The sequence below is a fragment of the Erinaceus europaeus genome, chromosome 3 (genome assembly GCF_950295315.1).
Source record: "Erinaceus europaeus chromosome 3, mEriEur2.1, whole genome shotgun sequence".
Lineage (NCBI taxonomy): Eukaryota > Metazoa > Chordata > Mammalia > Eulipotyphla > Erinaceidae > Erinaceus > Erinaceus europaeus.
This window is the reverse complement of record NC_080164.1, coordinates 34309403-34326373: the sequence shown is the minus strand read 5'-3', so window position 1 is coordinate 34326373 and position 16971 is coordinate 34309403. Positions and strand designations below refer to the sequence as shown.

General features: G+C 38.5%; 1 long non-coding RNA gene across 1 annotated transcript; it reads left to right on the top strand.

The window, feature by feature from the left end:
* The first annotated feature begins 5585 nt into the window (after positions 1-5585).
* LOC132537653 (uncharacterized) lies at positions 5586-16574 on the top strand. Its single transcript, XR_009549113.1, has 3 exons — positions 5586-5626; positions 14435-14522; positions 16513-16574. It is a non-coding gene; the product is annotated as an uncharacterized LOC132537653 (long non-coding RNA).
* Positions 16575-16971: the final 397 nt, after the last annotated feature.

Sequence of the window (16971 nt, the reverse complement as noted above, 5' to 3'; positions counted from 1 at the left end):
TAAAAATGTTTACATACCTAATTGTCCAATTAAAATGATAAACATAATAACAGATATTAACCCTTGAATCATTACACTTTCTTGTGACTAAAACTTAAATGCTAAGTCTAGTCAACCTGTTGAATTATTGCTAATAGATGCCAAACTGGTACCTGCTAGGTAGACAAAACAAACATCAAATATTTGCAGGTTTCTGTTAAGGGTTCTAAATGTCTCTTAAAAACAGCAAGTTAAGGACCAGGCAGCGGTGCATGGGTTGAGTGCACAAGTTACAATATGCAAGGGCCCAGGTTAAAGTCCCTTGTCCCCACCTGCCAGGGGAAACCTTGAAAGTGGTGAAGTAGGGCTACAAGTGTCTCTCTCTGTTTCTTCACTCTCTATCTCCCCACTCCCTATTCAGTTTCTCTGTCTCTATCCAATAAGTAAATAAATCGTTTTTTAAAAGACAGCAACTATACATTTATACAGAATGGAAGACAGACAACTTTTTTTCCCTACCATAGTTATCACTGGGCTCAGTGCCAGCACTGAGTCTACTGCTTTCAGTGGCCCTTCCTTCCTTCCTTCCTTCCTTCCTTCCTTCCTTCCTTCCTTCCTTCCTTCCTTTCTTCCTTCCTACCTTCCTTTATCTCTCTCTTTTTCCCAATTTATTTGATAGGAAAAAGAGAAATTGAGAGAGGAGGGAGAGAGAAAGAGGGACAGGGAAAGAAAGATACCTGCAAAACTGCTTCATCACTTGTGAAGCATCCCTTGTAGTTGGGGAACAGAAATTCAAACCTGGGTTCTTATGTGGGTCCTTCTGCATAGTACTATGTGTGGTGAACTGGGTACACCACTGCCCTGTCCTGACAGACAACTTTTTAAGAATGCTTTTTAGTCTACAGGATTATTTTAAAGAAAGGTACTTGCTATATAGAGTTGCAACAAAATTTGAAATGCAAAAGATTCCCTTACTGCACTCCATAATGATCTTGGGTCAGTAATCCCAGAGATAAAAAATAGGAGAGCCTCCAGTGATAGGCATGGGATATGTACCTCTTTGTGGGAACTGTATGGAATTTTACCTCTTGGTAAAATTTTTATGGTTTTATCCATATGGCTATGGATATTGCTTTATACTATCATTTTAACTTATGGTTTGCCGATATTTATTATTTTATAAATAAATTAAATAAAGAAAAGAAAAGAAGGGTCTTGGTTGGGGTGAGGTGGTGGCACACCTGGTTAAGCACACACACTACAGTCTGCAAGGACCCAGGTTCAGAGCCCTGATCCCCACCATCATGAGTGGTGAAGTGGAGTTACAGGTGTCTCTCTCTCCTTCTCTATCACCCCCTTCCTTCTCAATTTCTCTCTGTCTCTATCCAATAAAAAATACATTAAAAAATAAGGGTCTTGGTCAACAGGCAGAAGCTGTAGAGATGATGGTGTTGGTTGGGTTGGTGTAGGAGGAATGTGATGATAAAATGATGACAAGGTCATGCTGTGGGTAACTGAAATTTGCAAATCTGCACCCCTTTTACAAATATAGAGACAAAGAGAAATTGAAATGGAAGGGGGAGATAGAGAGACAGCTGTAGCAGCACTGATTCACTGCTTATGAAGATTTAACCCTACTGGTGACAACCAATGTCTTGATCCCAGATCCTTTCACAATGTAACATAACATAAGCTCTCTAATAGGTGTACCACTACCCTGCCCCCAGTAAACAATTATTCAATCTATAGAGACTATTACCACTAATATTCTCATCTTGTCTTCACAGCAGCAAAATAAGTGTTGACAACATATTCACTTCACTAGCAAAAAAGAGAGTTTTGAAACCTAAGCACTGTTTCAAAGATAGATATCTAGTCAATGACAAAATATACCTTTGACTCCAGATTAACTTCACAGACCCACAAAGCTTCATGCCACCAGCCAGACTGATGCTACTTTCACTACCTAGACCTTCCATTGCTTCTGCTCCATTGTAGACATGCCTCAGAGATATTGTAAGTTCAGTTACAAACTCCCACGACAAAACAATCCAAGCACTACTGCAATAAAATGAGTCATACAATGTAGTGTTTCCTCAGTGCATATAAAGATGTATTTACATTATTGTATTTTCTACTAAACCTGAAATAGCTTTATATTTGAAAATATATATATAAATTAAATATGACAAGGAGGCAGGATATGAGCACATACTGTAGAAAAAATGGTTCTAATAAAGACTTAACAGATACAGGGTTGACAATATCTTCAATTTCTTTAAAAAAACAATATTCATACAATAAGGTGAAGAACAATAAAGCAATAGTTCTCCACAGTGTAAGCCAAATATAAATTTTTCCATGGTGGTCACCAAGTTAGTGGTCACCAAGTTAGCATTTTCCTCATTTCTGTTAACATAAAATCATTTAGGAACTCTGTTTTCTGGAGTATAATGCAGATAGAACAAAGTGCCACTGAATGGAGTTAGAATGTTCTGTTAAAATATTCTAGGAAGGGCCAAGGAGATAGTACAATGGCAGCAAACTAGATTTACATGCCAGAGGCACCATAAGCCCCATGTTCAATCCTGGGCACCATAATATGCCAGAATTGAGTGGTTTCCTAGTTTTTCTCTTCTCCTTTCTCACATGGAGCTTCTCTCTGTGCCATATGAGGGCAAAGTAAGAAAGTGGCATCCACAAACCAAGAAGGTCCCCGCCAGGAGCCAAATCTGCCAACAACTCAATCTTGCAATCTAATCTCCAGACCTGTGACAAATACATGACAATGACTGATCTCACCGATCTGTGGTATTTCATTATATCTGTTAAAACTGAACAAGCTGTCATTCTGTGAGAGCCAAGAAAGGTAAACTAGTTAAGCCAGGTAGTAGCATTATACTAGTATACAGAAAAAGTTACTCCTATTTTTAAAGGGACAAAACCACTTTTTAAATTCTATTTATTTATATAATTATAGGTACAGACAAATGCTGTCTGCAAGAAGCCAGGCTTGGCAGGAGATATACAGTTTCTGTTTTGTGGTTGCAGGCCATGCTTTGCTGACCTTGATAAAATAGAATCAATTTTTTCAGAAGGAACCTATAATTTCTTAGAGATTTGCTTTTGCTTATTGGGTAGACATACAAATAATTATTTTTATGGGGAATGCATTTAGATGCCACATCATTAAAAAATACAATTAATCAGGACCATATATGAATTGCCTCTTTGTCAGTTAAGAACCCTTGTGCAGAAAACACATGGAAATGCACCATTGCAGTTTAAAAAATAGACCATAGTCCCTACTTATGTATTAAGAATCTCTCAAACGTCAAATATGATGTTTCATGAGTAGCTCAGCACTGGAGGGGCTCCAGCCTGACTCTGTGGAAGTCACCAGTCCTTTATCAGAGCCTCACAGCAATTTCATTTTAGAAAAAGAAACAAAAGGGAAGAAAAAAAAAGACCCCACATGGGAAATGTTACAGCCACAAGAATGCGGTTGCCTTTTCTCTATTACCTTATATCTAAAAGTAGATACTGCTGTTGGACCAGCTTCAAAAAAATTCTCATCTCACAGGAAGGTTTCCGCAACCCCTATTTCACCCCACCCCACCACAGACAAACAACAGTTCTATATTTGCAACAACTATCAAGGTTGTTTTTCTTGTCTTGGGTCAAAGAACTGCTTACTTATCTGTATAATATTATACATCATAAAAAGAGGGGAACCTTAAGGCACATATTGAAGGGTGTTTTTGGCTGTTATTGAGTTGCTTATTCCTCCCAATGAATTTTTGGAGTACTCACTTCCCACCCCCACAATTATAGATAGTGAATTTGCACCTCAGAAACCTTCAACAACTGAGTCCAAGGTTAGAGCACTAATCATTCATCCCAATGTCTGCCTCCTTCCCTCAAAACAGATCCTTGCCTTCCTGTGCTTAACAGATTTGTCTTCTGCTTGACACAAGGCAAGAACTCATCAGTTCTAAGAAGCAATATAGCCAATCAGCTGAAAGTTCCCTCCTGGCATGACAAAACAGTTCACTTGTTTTGTTTTGCCAAGTGTGCAACACCAGGTTAGAGCCAGGACCCCACTTCACTGAAAGGAGCTTTGGTGTTGTGGTGTCTTTCTTTCACTCTTTTTCTGACTTTCTGTTTCTATCTAAAAATAAAGATATATATATATATATGTATATATATATATATATGTAAATTTTCTTCTTTACAGGCAAAATAACTCACCTGGAAGGGGGTCTGTTTTGCCATATTCATGACCCAGATTGAGTCTGGCCCCACCATACTAGAAGAATCATCAATCCTGTGATTACTTTCCATCTCTTCCTCTGTCTTTCTGAAAAAGATGGCCCAGAGGACTGGCTGGTTGTCCAAGCAGTTGAGTATACACATTACCATATGCAATAACTCAGGTCCAAGTCTCTCACCAGTCTCTATCTCTCTCTCTCTCCCTCTCCCTCTCCCCTCCCCCCTCCCCCTTTCCAATTTCTCTCAGCCTTGCCAAAGGGAAAGGAAAGATAAATGGGGGAGGGGGCACAGAACAGTGAAGCCCTGATGAAGATAAAGGAGAAAAAAAACTTCCCTCCTTCCCCCTCCTGCACAGAAGGTTTGCTGAAGGAAGCAGAGGACAAGACTTCAGTGACTCTCTTCCAAAGTGCCTGATCAGAGTTAAGACACAGCAAGGCAGGGAGGCTGGGTGGTGGAGGGTGGGGGTGGAGGGGTGGCCAAAGAGGAAAGGCAGCTGGAACAGATGAGGCAGCCCACCACCTATGTCAACAGAGCAAGGCGCCGGACTGATGGAGCCCTGGGGCCTATGGAGTCCTGGGATAGGAGCCTGCCCACAGAGCCACCAAGTCTAGACTCCAGATGTGCACTCACTGTTACCAGGCCAAGTCAGATCCAGCGGGTAAATATTTCTACCAGATGACAGCGGGCTCTGTTACAGCAGTGATGACAAAGGACAAAAATAGGAACGGAGTAAATACTGGGCACTTCTGCTCCTTGGAGGAGGTAAACACACATGCACAAAAATACAAGGACACACTCTCACATACAAGCAGGCATAATCACACTTTCACTCTCTCAAAGTTTTTCTTTGGGATGCTACATACATACAGATCATACACATGCTTAGCTTCCTTTACTATGTTGAAGTAGCTCCAAGATGAACGGAAGGCTATTTCAGTCAATTAGACGTTGAAAATGAGCTGAAATTGGGTACACAGAGAGGATACACACAATTTAGCTTCCAACATTTTAACCTCTGGACAAACTGCAAACTAAAGTGAAAGAAGTAACTAAAAAACTAAGAAGGCAAGGCAATGAGAAGTCTATTTACTTTGAGAGATGAGAGTTATATAGTTTTCAGAGAATTGGAGTAGCCCCCAAATAAAAACATCTAAAAATAGGTCTCCAGCTATCCTCAGCCGGATGCTTAGCATGGTCTCCGACAGTCAGGGTATCTGCCACTTCCATCACAGAGAGTACTTATGACGTCATGTGCTGATTTCAGACGTGGCTTTTTACGCTGCCTCAAGCAACTGGAGGAGAAAAACATAGGTTTTTTGAAAATTCCAGAGTTGTAATCTCTCCTTACTTAAAATATACTAGCACCTGGTAGGAGGTAAGGTTTCACTTCCTTGTGAAATTGCAGCCTTCCATATGTCAGAGATAGCAGCTAAAAATGAATGAAATGCTAGCATTCTTCTTTATGAACTCCCTACCTCAATCCACAGTATCCCAGGAGACATTTAGGTAATATAGTCACTTTGACTTTTTGTTGTTGTTGTTGCTACTTTAGTTCTGGAGAGAATAAAAATGTATTTGGGGTAAAATAGACTTAAAACTTAAAATAGACTTAAAACTAAAGTTTATATCACACCATTGAAAGTAAAAGGCACAACCAAGGAAGAAAATTTCCGCTGAAAATAAATTATTATTTTCTAGACATTCTGCTTATTTTGTTCCCTCATAATCTTCACAGGAGTGTCTTGGAGTTATATATTTTTTTAATCAAATAAGTGATTTACATAGAGTCAGTCTATCATGCAGCCAAGATTTGAACTCATCATGCCTGATTCTGGATGGAAACTTAATAAGCCTTGAGAAAAAATAATGTAGTATAATAAGGAGATCAAGTGTCCCTGGGAATATATAGAGTTCTAGGTTTGTTGTTGTTATTTTTTTTCTTTTCTTTTTTTAAATATTTATTTATTTATTCCCTTTGTTGCCCTTGTTGTTTTATTATTGTCGTCATTGTTGCATAGGACAGAGAGAAATGGAGAGAGGAGGGGACGACAGAGAGGGGGAGAGAAAGATAGACACCTGCAGACCCGCTTCACCACCTGTGAAGTGACTCCTCTGCAGGTAGGGAGCCGGGGCTCGAACCGGGGTCCTTAATCTGGTACCTGCGCTTTTGTGGAGGCCATCAAGAGAGCACACAATTTGAGAACCAAGTGAAAAAACACCAGCACATTCTGTGGCAGGATGTTGGTTAAATATCTGGCTTTGGACCCAGAGAACTTTGCCATTTGCTTGCTGGGAGATGTTAAGCAAGTTATTCAACTTGGGAAGGTTGAGCAGTTTCCAAATAGATAAGATTGCAAAAGTAGTGATATCTATTTAAAAAGTTGACATGAAAAAAAATTAATGAGTTATGCATATAAGTTCCTGGGATGTAAAAACTGTTCACTAAGACAAAACTGTCACTTCTGGAGCTCTCAAACATTTTGAGCTCTGGGAACAATGGGCCCAGTATTTATAACCCAGTCTCTCCCAGAATACCTAGAACATATGGTCTCCAAAAGTAGATATGCACCATCCAATAGACATATATTTCTGAGGGGAAAGGAGAGGATATCCCCTTGGAAACAAGAAGCTAAGGGAATAGCTTTTTATAAATATATATAAAACAAATTAAGTTTCAATAGCTACCTACTTTATTAAATAAGTGTGAACGATCTGCATTCATACTTAACAATCAAAGGAGGTACTTTACTTAATAAAGGACTTAATGGAGGGAGCACTATATAATTTTATAAGTTCTTAATAATACATCTTTCAAGTGAACTAAAATAAGAGATTTTGATGTGACTATTTCTATTTTGGTTTATACAAAGGTATTCTTTCCTAAATCAAAGTCAATGACAGTTCTTTCCATTTAAAATGCTCCCAGCATCCCCCCCCCCCAGTTATTTTTCTGATGCTTCAAACTCCATTCTTGCTGATAAGCACTTTCTTCTCCATCTAATTTATCTGGATTCTGTTCTTTCCATTACAATGTGGAAGCTTTCCACAGAGTTGATGAGATCACTTACTGCTGACTCAACACATTCCTAGAGCTGAGTAAGGACCTAAGGGCCACCAGGAAAGACTGTAATTTAGACTGATTTGTTGGAGATAATACAAAGCCTTGGGGACTGTCACAAGAGACTGAGGAGATTGGAGAGGAAAATTACTTTGCCACAAAATAGGTCGACTCTATAATCTCAGTATACACATGTTTGCGTGCATGAGCGAGCACACACACACACACACACACACACACACCCTCCAATCTATTGCTTTCCATTTTTCATTAGCTTTATTTATTGGATAGAGGTAGCCATAGATTAAGAGAGAAAGGGGAGATAAAGAGTAAGAGAGGAAGACAAATACCTGCAGCCCTGCTTCACCATTCATAAAGCTTTCCCCCACTGCAGGTGGGGACCAGGTGCTCAACCCCAGGTCCTTGAACATTTTAACATGTGTACTCAACCAAGTGCACCACCACTCAGCTTTCTGCTTTCTATTTATTCTACATTTACTTGCCAGTGATTACATCATGATCCTATCTTCACCCTAGGGAAGAGTTCTCACAATCCATGTGCAGTAGGGGTTGTTAGGTTAAAGAAGGAAGACAAGATGTAGAAGCAAGAACCTTAGTTTAAATTTTCACTACTGCTGACTGCTCACAATTTGTCTCACAACCTAGAACTTTTTCTCTTTGCGCCTTCACAAGATTCTAATATGTGCATCACCTATCGTCTATCGCTGCTGGTCACTAAGCCAGATGTTGGATGGATTTTTCTCTGCATATGAAATCTAGTTAAAACCAGTGTAAGCTCTGATTGTGGAGTAAGAAGGAAAAGCCATTATGGTTGTGCCTCCTAGGTACATAGGCCCTATGTTCACAGATTCTGTGGAGCCTTTGTCATTCAAACAAATCACCTTTGGTACCCCCTGTTTTGAAGTTTTATTAGAGATTCAATGTTATTCATTATTCTTTATTTAATATTTAGTTATTATTCATTGCATAGCGAAGAAAAATTCAGAGGGAAATATAGAGAGGGAGAGAGGGATGGGGGGTGGTGCACCTGGTTGAGCACACACATTATAATGTGCAAAGATCAGAGTTTGAGCCTCTCCTTCCCTTCCCTGGGGAAAGCTTTGTGAATGGTGAAACAGTGCTGCAGGTGTCTGTCTCTGTCCCTCTCTATTTTCCCCTTCCCTCTTGATTTCAGGCTGTCTCTATCCAATAAACAAATAAACATACATTAAAAAAATTAAAAGAGAGAGAGAGACAGATAAGTCAAGGCAATGTGAAAAAGTCTTGGGCTAAGGACACAATCTCTCACACTCATTTAATGTGCCCTTTTCCTCTTAGCTTTCCTACAGGGTTTCCTGAGAATGTTAACCAAATCCTCACACTGATTCTTTTTCTAGGAGCATCATCAGGCAACCCAGTAAGACAGTGTCCCTCTTATAAAAATGGGATTTAGTGAATTATAGGAACTTCAACAATTATAAAGCAATTAATACATGTCAGGTGTAATTAGCATTATTTTAGGCATTGTAGCGCATGAAAACTTTTGCAAGAAAAACTTACTAGAATCAGTGTAAAATCTCTTTGCTTTCCTTGATGCAGACATAAAAATTACAAAAACTTTGAACCTTTTAGTGAAGATAACACTCTTTACAGATATGCCCCTTTACAAAAGCAAGCCCTGAAGCCATAACCCATTATCTCAAAAACACAAAGGTTTAACTATAAGCCCAGATCACCAGATAAAAAAGGAGAGAAAGAAAGAAAGGAAGGAAGAAAGAAAGAAAGAAAGAAAGAAGGAAAGAAAGAAGGAAAGAAAGAAGAAAAGAAAGAAAGAAGGAAAGAAAGAAAGAAAGAAACTAATTATGTCACAAATATCCCACAAATTCATTGAAAAAAAAAAAACATTAAAATAAAAACCATTGCACATTGAAATTGAGCAGTAGCACACGGGGCAAAGCTCACATACTGCAAATTGCAAGGACTTGCTCAAGGATCCTGGCTCAAGTTCCCAGTTCCTCACCTGCAAAGAGGTCACTTAAAAAGTTGTGACACAGGTCTATAGGTGTCTGTCTTTCTATTCTCCTCTCTATCTTCCCCTCTCATCTCAATTTCTCTCAGTCTTATCCAATAAAAAGTAAATACATACATATGCAAAATAAAAAGGCAACATAAGATATAAGAAAACATTCACAAACCATTTATTTGGTAAGATCTTGATTTACAACATATATAGGGGACTCAACAAACAGACTTCTGAAAAAGGACAAAAAACTTATTTATATAATTTTAGTAATGAAATACATGCAGTAGAAATATGAAAATATGCTCAACATTACTAATCATGAAGAAAATATAAATCGAAACCAAATAAGTTATTATCTTACATCCGTAAGAATGACTAATCAACAAAGTAAAAGACAAGTACTGGCAGAAATTTGGACAAAAAGGCGATCCTTGTGCACTATAGGTGGCTTGTAAATTGATATAAATACTATATAAAACAGAATGGATACAGCAAAAAATTAAAAGCATAAATATCATATGATATAGTACCACTTCTGTGTATATTTCAGAAGATAATAAAGTGCTTTCCCAAATAGATCTCCCCATATTCATGTTAATTACTTTCTTATTTACAATAGCTAAAACATGGAAACAGCCTAAATATGTCAACAGACACAAACATTTTCATTTATGTTGGGTGATGAAACAGTGCTGCAGGTATCTCTTTTTCTCTTTCCCTTACTACTATCATAGCTTCTCTCAGTCTCAATAAATAAATTCATGAAAAAAATAATAACCACAATTTTTAAATTGGTGAGTCATCTGTGGACAGTAGTCTGGAGAACTCTTGGAAGGCTAGAAATAGACCTGCCCTATGACTTGGCAATTCTTATCCTGGGAATATATCCAAAGGAACCAAACACACCCATCCAAAAAGATCTGTGTATACTTACGCTTCATAATATTACAATTTGTAATAACCCAAAGAAACCTGGAAGCAACCTAGGTGTCCAACAACAGATGAGTAGCTGAGCAAGGAGTGGTATATATACAGGGTAGAATACCACTGAACTATTAAAAATGATGACTTCACCTTCTTTATCCATCTTGGATGGAGCTAGAAGGAATTATGTTAAGTTAGATAAGACAGAAAGAGAAGGACAAATATGCAATCGTATCACTCATGGGCAGAGGTTGAGACTTAAGAACAGAAAGTGAATCATAAAGAACTTGCACTGGAGTTGGTGTATCACACCAAAATAAAGTACTCTGGAGGGAGAATTTTCAGGTCCTGGTGCAAAGTGGTGGGGGAGGACCTAGGTTGGGAGTGAGAGAGTTTTGCAGAAAACTGAGAAATTTTACATGTATCAACAATTGTATTTACTGTAGAACCACTAATTCCCTCAATAAAATAATTTAAGAAGTTAAAATGCATAATTAAATAAAAAGTGTGGGTTTATCACTTTATATCAACATTAAATAATTTAAATTATATAACCATGTTTCTTAAAAAAAACAAAAAAGACTTAAGTTACCAGAAACGACTAATGTTAATGAAATAACTGAAATAGTTTTCCTTAGAAAAGTGACTCTAGATCCACCTGGTTTCAACAGCATATTCAGCCAATGTTTCCCAAGTTCTTCCAGAAATCAGCAGGAAAAAAAAATTAATAATAACTTCCCACAAATGAGAGTTTAGTAGAACCTTAAAACTAAAACTCAATTAAGTCTGAGAAAAGGGAAATTTATATAACTATTTATCTGACATTTAAACATAAATATCATAATCTTAAAAAAAAAAAAAAAGGAAAACTCAATTTCCCAAATGCAGCAACAGATACAAGGACTGGATATGCTACTAATACGTAGGGTGTATATAGAGAATTCAAGATCAACTAGAAATGCCATCAGTGTAATTCACCACTTTAATTTTTTATATTTATTTATTTTCCCTTTTGTTGCCCTTGTTTCTTTATTATTGTTGTAGTTATTATTGTTGTTGTTATTGATATCATCACTGTTGGATAGGACAGAGAGTAATGGAGAGAGAAGGGGAAGACAGAGAGGGGGAGAGAAAGATAGACACCTGCAGACCTGCTTCACCACCTGTGAAGCGACTCCCCTGCAGGTGGGGAGCCTGGGGCTAGAACCGGGATCCTTATGCAGGTCCTTGCACTTTGTGCCACATGCGCTTAACCCGCTTGCTACCACCCGACTCCCTAATTCACCACGTTAGCAGGGAAATATTACGTGGTCTCAGTGAATGGATGAAAGTGAACTTGATGAAATTCAATAATCACAATAAGAAAATCTATAAACTGAGAGACTGTGAAGGGTATTTATTTAGTCTAGCAACAAGTATAGGTCAAAACACCTAATACCAGTGGTGGATCTTTAAGTTTTTCCATTGAAGTTCCCAAACAGATTGAATTCTCACTCTTGGCATCGACGTTCAACATAGCTCTGAATGTAGACAGTAGGATATTCCTATGGGGAATGCACTTTACACGTCATTTCCACACCTAGGCAAGATCAAATTCAAGTGTATTACAAATCTCAATATAGATGGCATATTTTTGAAGGTTTTAGATGATAATATAAAGTTTTAAAGGTTTTAGCTGATAGTATAAAGTTATGCCTTTCTCCCTTGATATATATCTGTATAAGAGTAAGGAAAGGAAAAGATTTATTTTTATTTTAATTAGTCCTTATCAAAGAGGGAAAAATTACTTTATAAATTTTACATTTGCTCTAACCCTTTGGGAAAAATATAAAAGGAGAAAGGAAAGGAAAGAAAAAGAAAAGAGAGAGAAAGAGAGAGAGAGAGGGAGACAGAGAGAAAGAAAATGAGTTTACATTTGCTTAAAAAAAGATAAACCTAAGTCATGCATGTCTAGCAAAGCCCTTTTTATGGAATATTGTATTATAACTGTATTACAGTTTCTACACCTGTCAGTTATGCCAGACTGAGTTCCCTCATGGCAGGAAGCCTGTTTTAATTGATGTGCTAGGAAATTTAGCAAACTCTCTGGCATAGGATCTTCAACACAGTAAGAGCATGATGAGTTCATGAAAATCAAGAGTTCTGTTAAGCTTTTGCAGCTTTATCTGTAGGTCAGACAAAGCATCAATAGAAGCCTAAGACAGTCTTGCTACACTTGTGTTTAAGGGGTCCTGTCAGACTCCCTTCTTGGAGATACTAAAAGCATAGTATATGCATAACAAGCCCAGCACAAAAAAAAAAAAAAAAAAGAAGAATTACTAACAGGGCTCATTGCTTGTTCACCGAGTCTTAGAGTTGGAATGCTTCTAAGGAAAACACAAATGTAGCTTATGGAAAAATGTGTTTTTATGTTCAAATCCTCTGGGTTTTCATGGAAGTGGTTTGGCTGGGCACACAGTGTATGTATTCGCCTTTGAACCACTGGAGCATTGCTAGATCGCTGCATTTAATTGGGCAACAGCTGGTGATAATTTTCTGTTTGGAGAGAGGGATTTAGTGAGTGATACACTCCTTACATTGTGTTGCACTATCTGTGCTCTTTGCCCTTGCAGCTTTTGTAACAGGCTGTAAAGGAATGTGAGGCAGAGGAGCCAACGACAACCAAATATGAGGCAAAATTCTGAGACTTGCAAATGGCTCAAAACCGGATGTTTCCTTAGAAAGGCAACAATGTATAAGTTTAACAGTCCATCAGTGCTAATGTAAATCAATGACTTCATTTTGCATCCAATGAGAGGAACAGAGATGTTAAGTGGCTTGTCAGGTTTCACAGTGTGCTGATTGCTGAACAGGGACTGAAAGTCTGAGCTTTATTCAGCTCTGTGATTTTTACACTGCCTTACATAAGGTCTCTTCTTCTTTTTTTTAATTAATTAATTAATTTATTTATGAGAAAGATAGGAGGAGAGAGAAAAAGAACCAGACTTTATTCTGGTACATGTGCTGCCAGGGATTAAACTTAGAACCTCATGCTTGAGAATCCAATGCTTTATCCACTGTGCCACCTCCCAGACCACACATAAGGTCTCTTCTTTCACCCTGAGTTTTCATTTCCATGTGTGTGACCCAGGTTTGAGCTTGACTCCCACTGTACTAATGAAAGATTCAGTACTGTGGTGTCTTCTACCACCCCCACCCCAATCTCTCTTTCCTTCTATTTTTCTGTTTCTATTTTGAAAAGTAATATTCATAATTTTAAATACAGAATAAAATTGAGTTAGAAGGAAGTTCAGTATTATCACACATGTGTGAGATCATGGAGTCATTTCTAGGTGCCTATTAACACACACACAAACTAATAGTATAGCCTACATAGATTAGTCTTTGCTTAGGTCAGAACAGGTTGAAAGGAAAGGTGAAATATTTATACAGTCCAACTATGAAGTCCTGTGACTCTACCTAGTTACTTTAGTGATCACAGCAATGACCTGAAAACAAAACATACAAATCCCTGAGCATAGCAGTAGTCCTTTCCTCCTGAGAATTAATTAGGCAATGTTGTAAAGCATTACACAAATGCTATGTTATTACTGAGTGATCATATGGCATGTACTCACAGAATGTGTTAATGGGAACACAAATGGGCCAGAGACTGCTTGTCAATCCATGAGGTGCCCAAGAGGAAAAGAAGTTCAAAGTTGAAGTGGTTAGAGGAGGGGCGGTAGCTTCTCATCATTAGAGGATAATGAAATTCAATATGCTCCCAAAGGCCTCATTTAACTCCTCAGCCTGAGTCCTGATGCTGGGCAAGTTAGGTTATTCCCTGAGTCCTTTAGATAACCACCAGATCATTTTATATTTTCTGATGGTTTGTGCCGTTCACATGAGTTATGGAAATAGACCAGGGATATGTAAATGGATGCTATGTAGGCAAAGAGATAGAAATGTAATACAAATGAATGGAAGATCGAAATGTGAACGAAACAACTCTGTGTTGGTTTCTTCTGGGGACAAGATGTGTTCTGTCGCAGTCCACCTGGGTCCAGAAGCATTCTTTGGTTCCTAGTGACAGGCAAGGGGACAAGGCTGCCCAGCAGCACACTTGTGCAGCCAGTGAATGGTGGCGGGAAGCTGATGTGACAGGATTTCCCAATTACCTGCCTTGTCTTCCTCTGCAGCTGCCAGAGAACAACGTTGCACAAAGCCACAGCAGAAGAGGGCTCCTTGCCCAGGCCCCCAGATGTGCTGTTCTTTTTCTACTCTCAGGTAAATGTTGGCAGCCCCTGCAAATAGCTCAAGGGGCAACTGCTAAAAGGAAGGGAAAGTCCTGGGCAGAAGCAAGGAGGGGAACAGCAACGAGAGTACAGGAGGTCTGTTACCAGAGAGTTGTAAGTCCTGGAAAAGGAGTTGGACTTGGAGTTGGAAGAAAGCCAAGAAATACTGCAGTAGCTTCAAGGCAAGGAAAACAAACTTCCATTTCATTTAAGGAGGCAAATAATACTTAGGTACTCAGTCAAAGTAAATTCAGAATTCATGGCAAAACACAGCCAGAAAAAAAAAAAAACCTATACTTCAGAATAATAGACACATTATTTCATGTGCAGTATAAATGTTCAACTGTGCAATTTCTCTTTTTGCTTTGGCTGCCTGGAAGTCTATGTTCTTTTTATTTTTGTATTTTATTGATTGACTCATTGTGTATAAACAGAGAATTGAGAGAGAGGAGGGAAGTAGAGACATCTACCACAATACTTTACCACATGTGAACTTCACCCCACTCCCCTTTGCAGATGGGAAACATGGACTTGAACCTGGGTCCTTGAGCTGTGTAACATGTGCACCAAACTGGTGCACCATCACCAAACCCCCACAACCTATGTTTTAACTTGCAATCCAACTGGGCAAAGTGAGAAGTAATGGAAACATACATTCCCCAACTGTGGACCCATCCTTTCATTTTATATAACTCTTCTCTTAGGAAAAACAAAAATTTAATTTTTTAATTCACCTATGTTGTGTCACACTCGTGGAAAACACATTAAAACATTTTTGGAACAAAGCAGGGCATAAATCTATGCACAGAGGCTAGTGTGATTCATAGGACATGAGAGGATCATAACACGAGATACTGGGTACCTCTATTGTCATCCAGAGTGAGTTAACCACATGGAGGTAGCTTTGAACTGGCTATCTGACCACCTATGAACTCAGTTTTACCAAGTGTAAAAATAGAAGGGCTTATTTAGGTCACCCTTAAGTTTCTTACTAAATACAATAATTGATGATTTGAAGTTTGTATACACTGTGGCCACCACCCAGGAAGAGGTCTGGAAGAGAGATCAGGCTTTCTGGTCAGAGAGTGCCACCCTGTAATTGAGAGCCAGTTTGACCTAAAGTCAGGCTGAGGAGTAAGTAGGGGTTACAAGATCTGTGTTATTCAACGGAAGTAAGAACTGGATTGAAAGCAGGCAAATGAAACACAAAGAGACAGAAATCTGAACATTTGCTTTATGGAATTCAATTGGTGAGTGTGGAAGAAACAGGATTCCATCACAAGGCAAAGTAATCCTCAGGGTTTGAGAGAAGCAGACTGGCAGAAATCAAATCCTTGATGTTACTCACACACAGGGAGAAAATTTAAACAAATGTCCAGGGCAGTTATAGTGGGTCTTGATAGCCACAATATGATTATAGCTTTTGGGATCCACTTCAGAACAGTGCTAAGGGTATGGGAAAGAGTGGACATGTGCATTAAGTTTCATTCAGGCAAACTCAGAGTATGCTCACTAACAGTGTTTACCCTCACTGATGTGGTTCTGTCATGTGTTCAATGTTTTCTAAGGACATAAGCAGAACAATGGTAGACATCTGTTCCGGTGGGACTAGAAAATACCAGAACCTTTGACAGAAAAGGTTGACATCTCAGTCATGACTCTTCCTGGACACATCAAATTCAGTCAAGTTCTTGATGACTTGAACCAAGTGGAAGCATACTGAAGTCTGCTCTCACTGCTATGTTAGACAAAGAAATATTGTGATTTCTGAAAACAAGTTGATTAAAACCAACAAAATGCCTCATATTTCTTTATTTCTTTTTTCCATCAGGGTTATCTCTGAGGCTAGGTGGCTGCAGGACTCAACTAATTTCAATGGCCTTTATTCTATTTCTTCTATATTAGAGTGAGAGAGAGAGAGAGATGAGAGTTACTTGCAGCAATGCTCTACCACTCACAAAACATCATTTCTCCCCCTGCAGGTGGAGACTTAGAGCTTGAACCCAGAACCTTTCTCATAGAAATATGTGCACTTTACCAGGTGAGCCACCTTCTTGCCCCAAGATATATTATTTCTAACCTCAAAATCAATGACTAATTTATTGATACGTAACATGGACATATCTATGTGTTTCCGTGTCCAAATAGGCATGTACCTCTAGGCATGTATGTGAGATATGTGTGTATTTGTATGAATATTCATATGTAAATGTTAGTGTATACATGTGTGCATGAATACAGGCATGGCACCTACATTGTCCTATTCTCAGGAAGGCATACTCTGTCCTACTTAGCATTGCTTTAATAGAAAGTGGTCAACCCAACTCAAAATCTGAGTGCCCCACAGAGGTATCTGAATAAAAAAAGACAAGGAGAGGCTGGTGTTTTGAGTCATGCAGAATTTTAGAAAGATAATGCCAGTTGCAGACATCTGAAGTAGT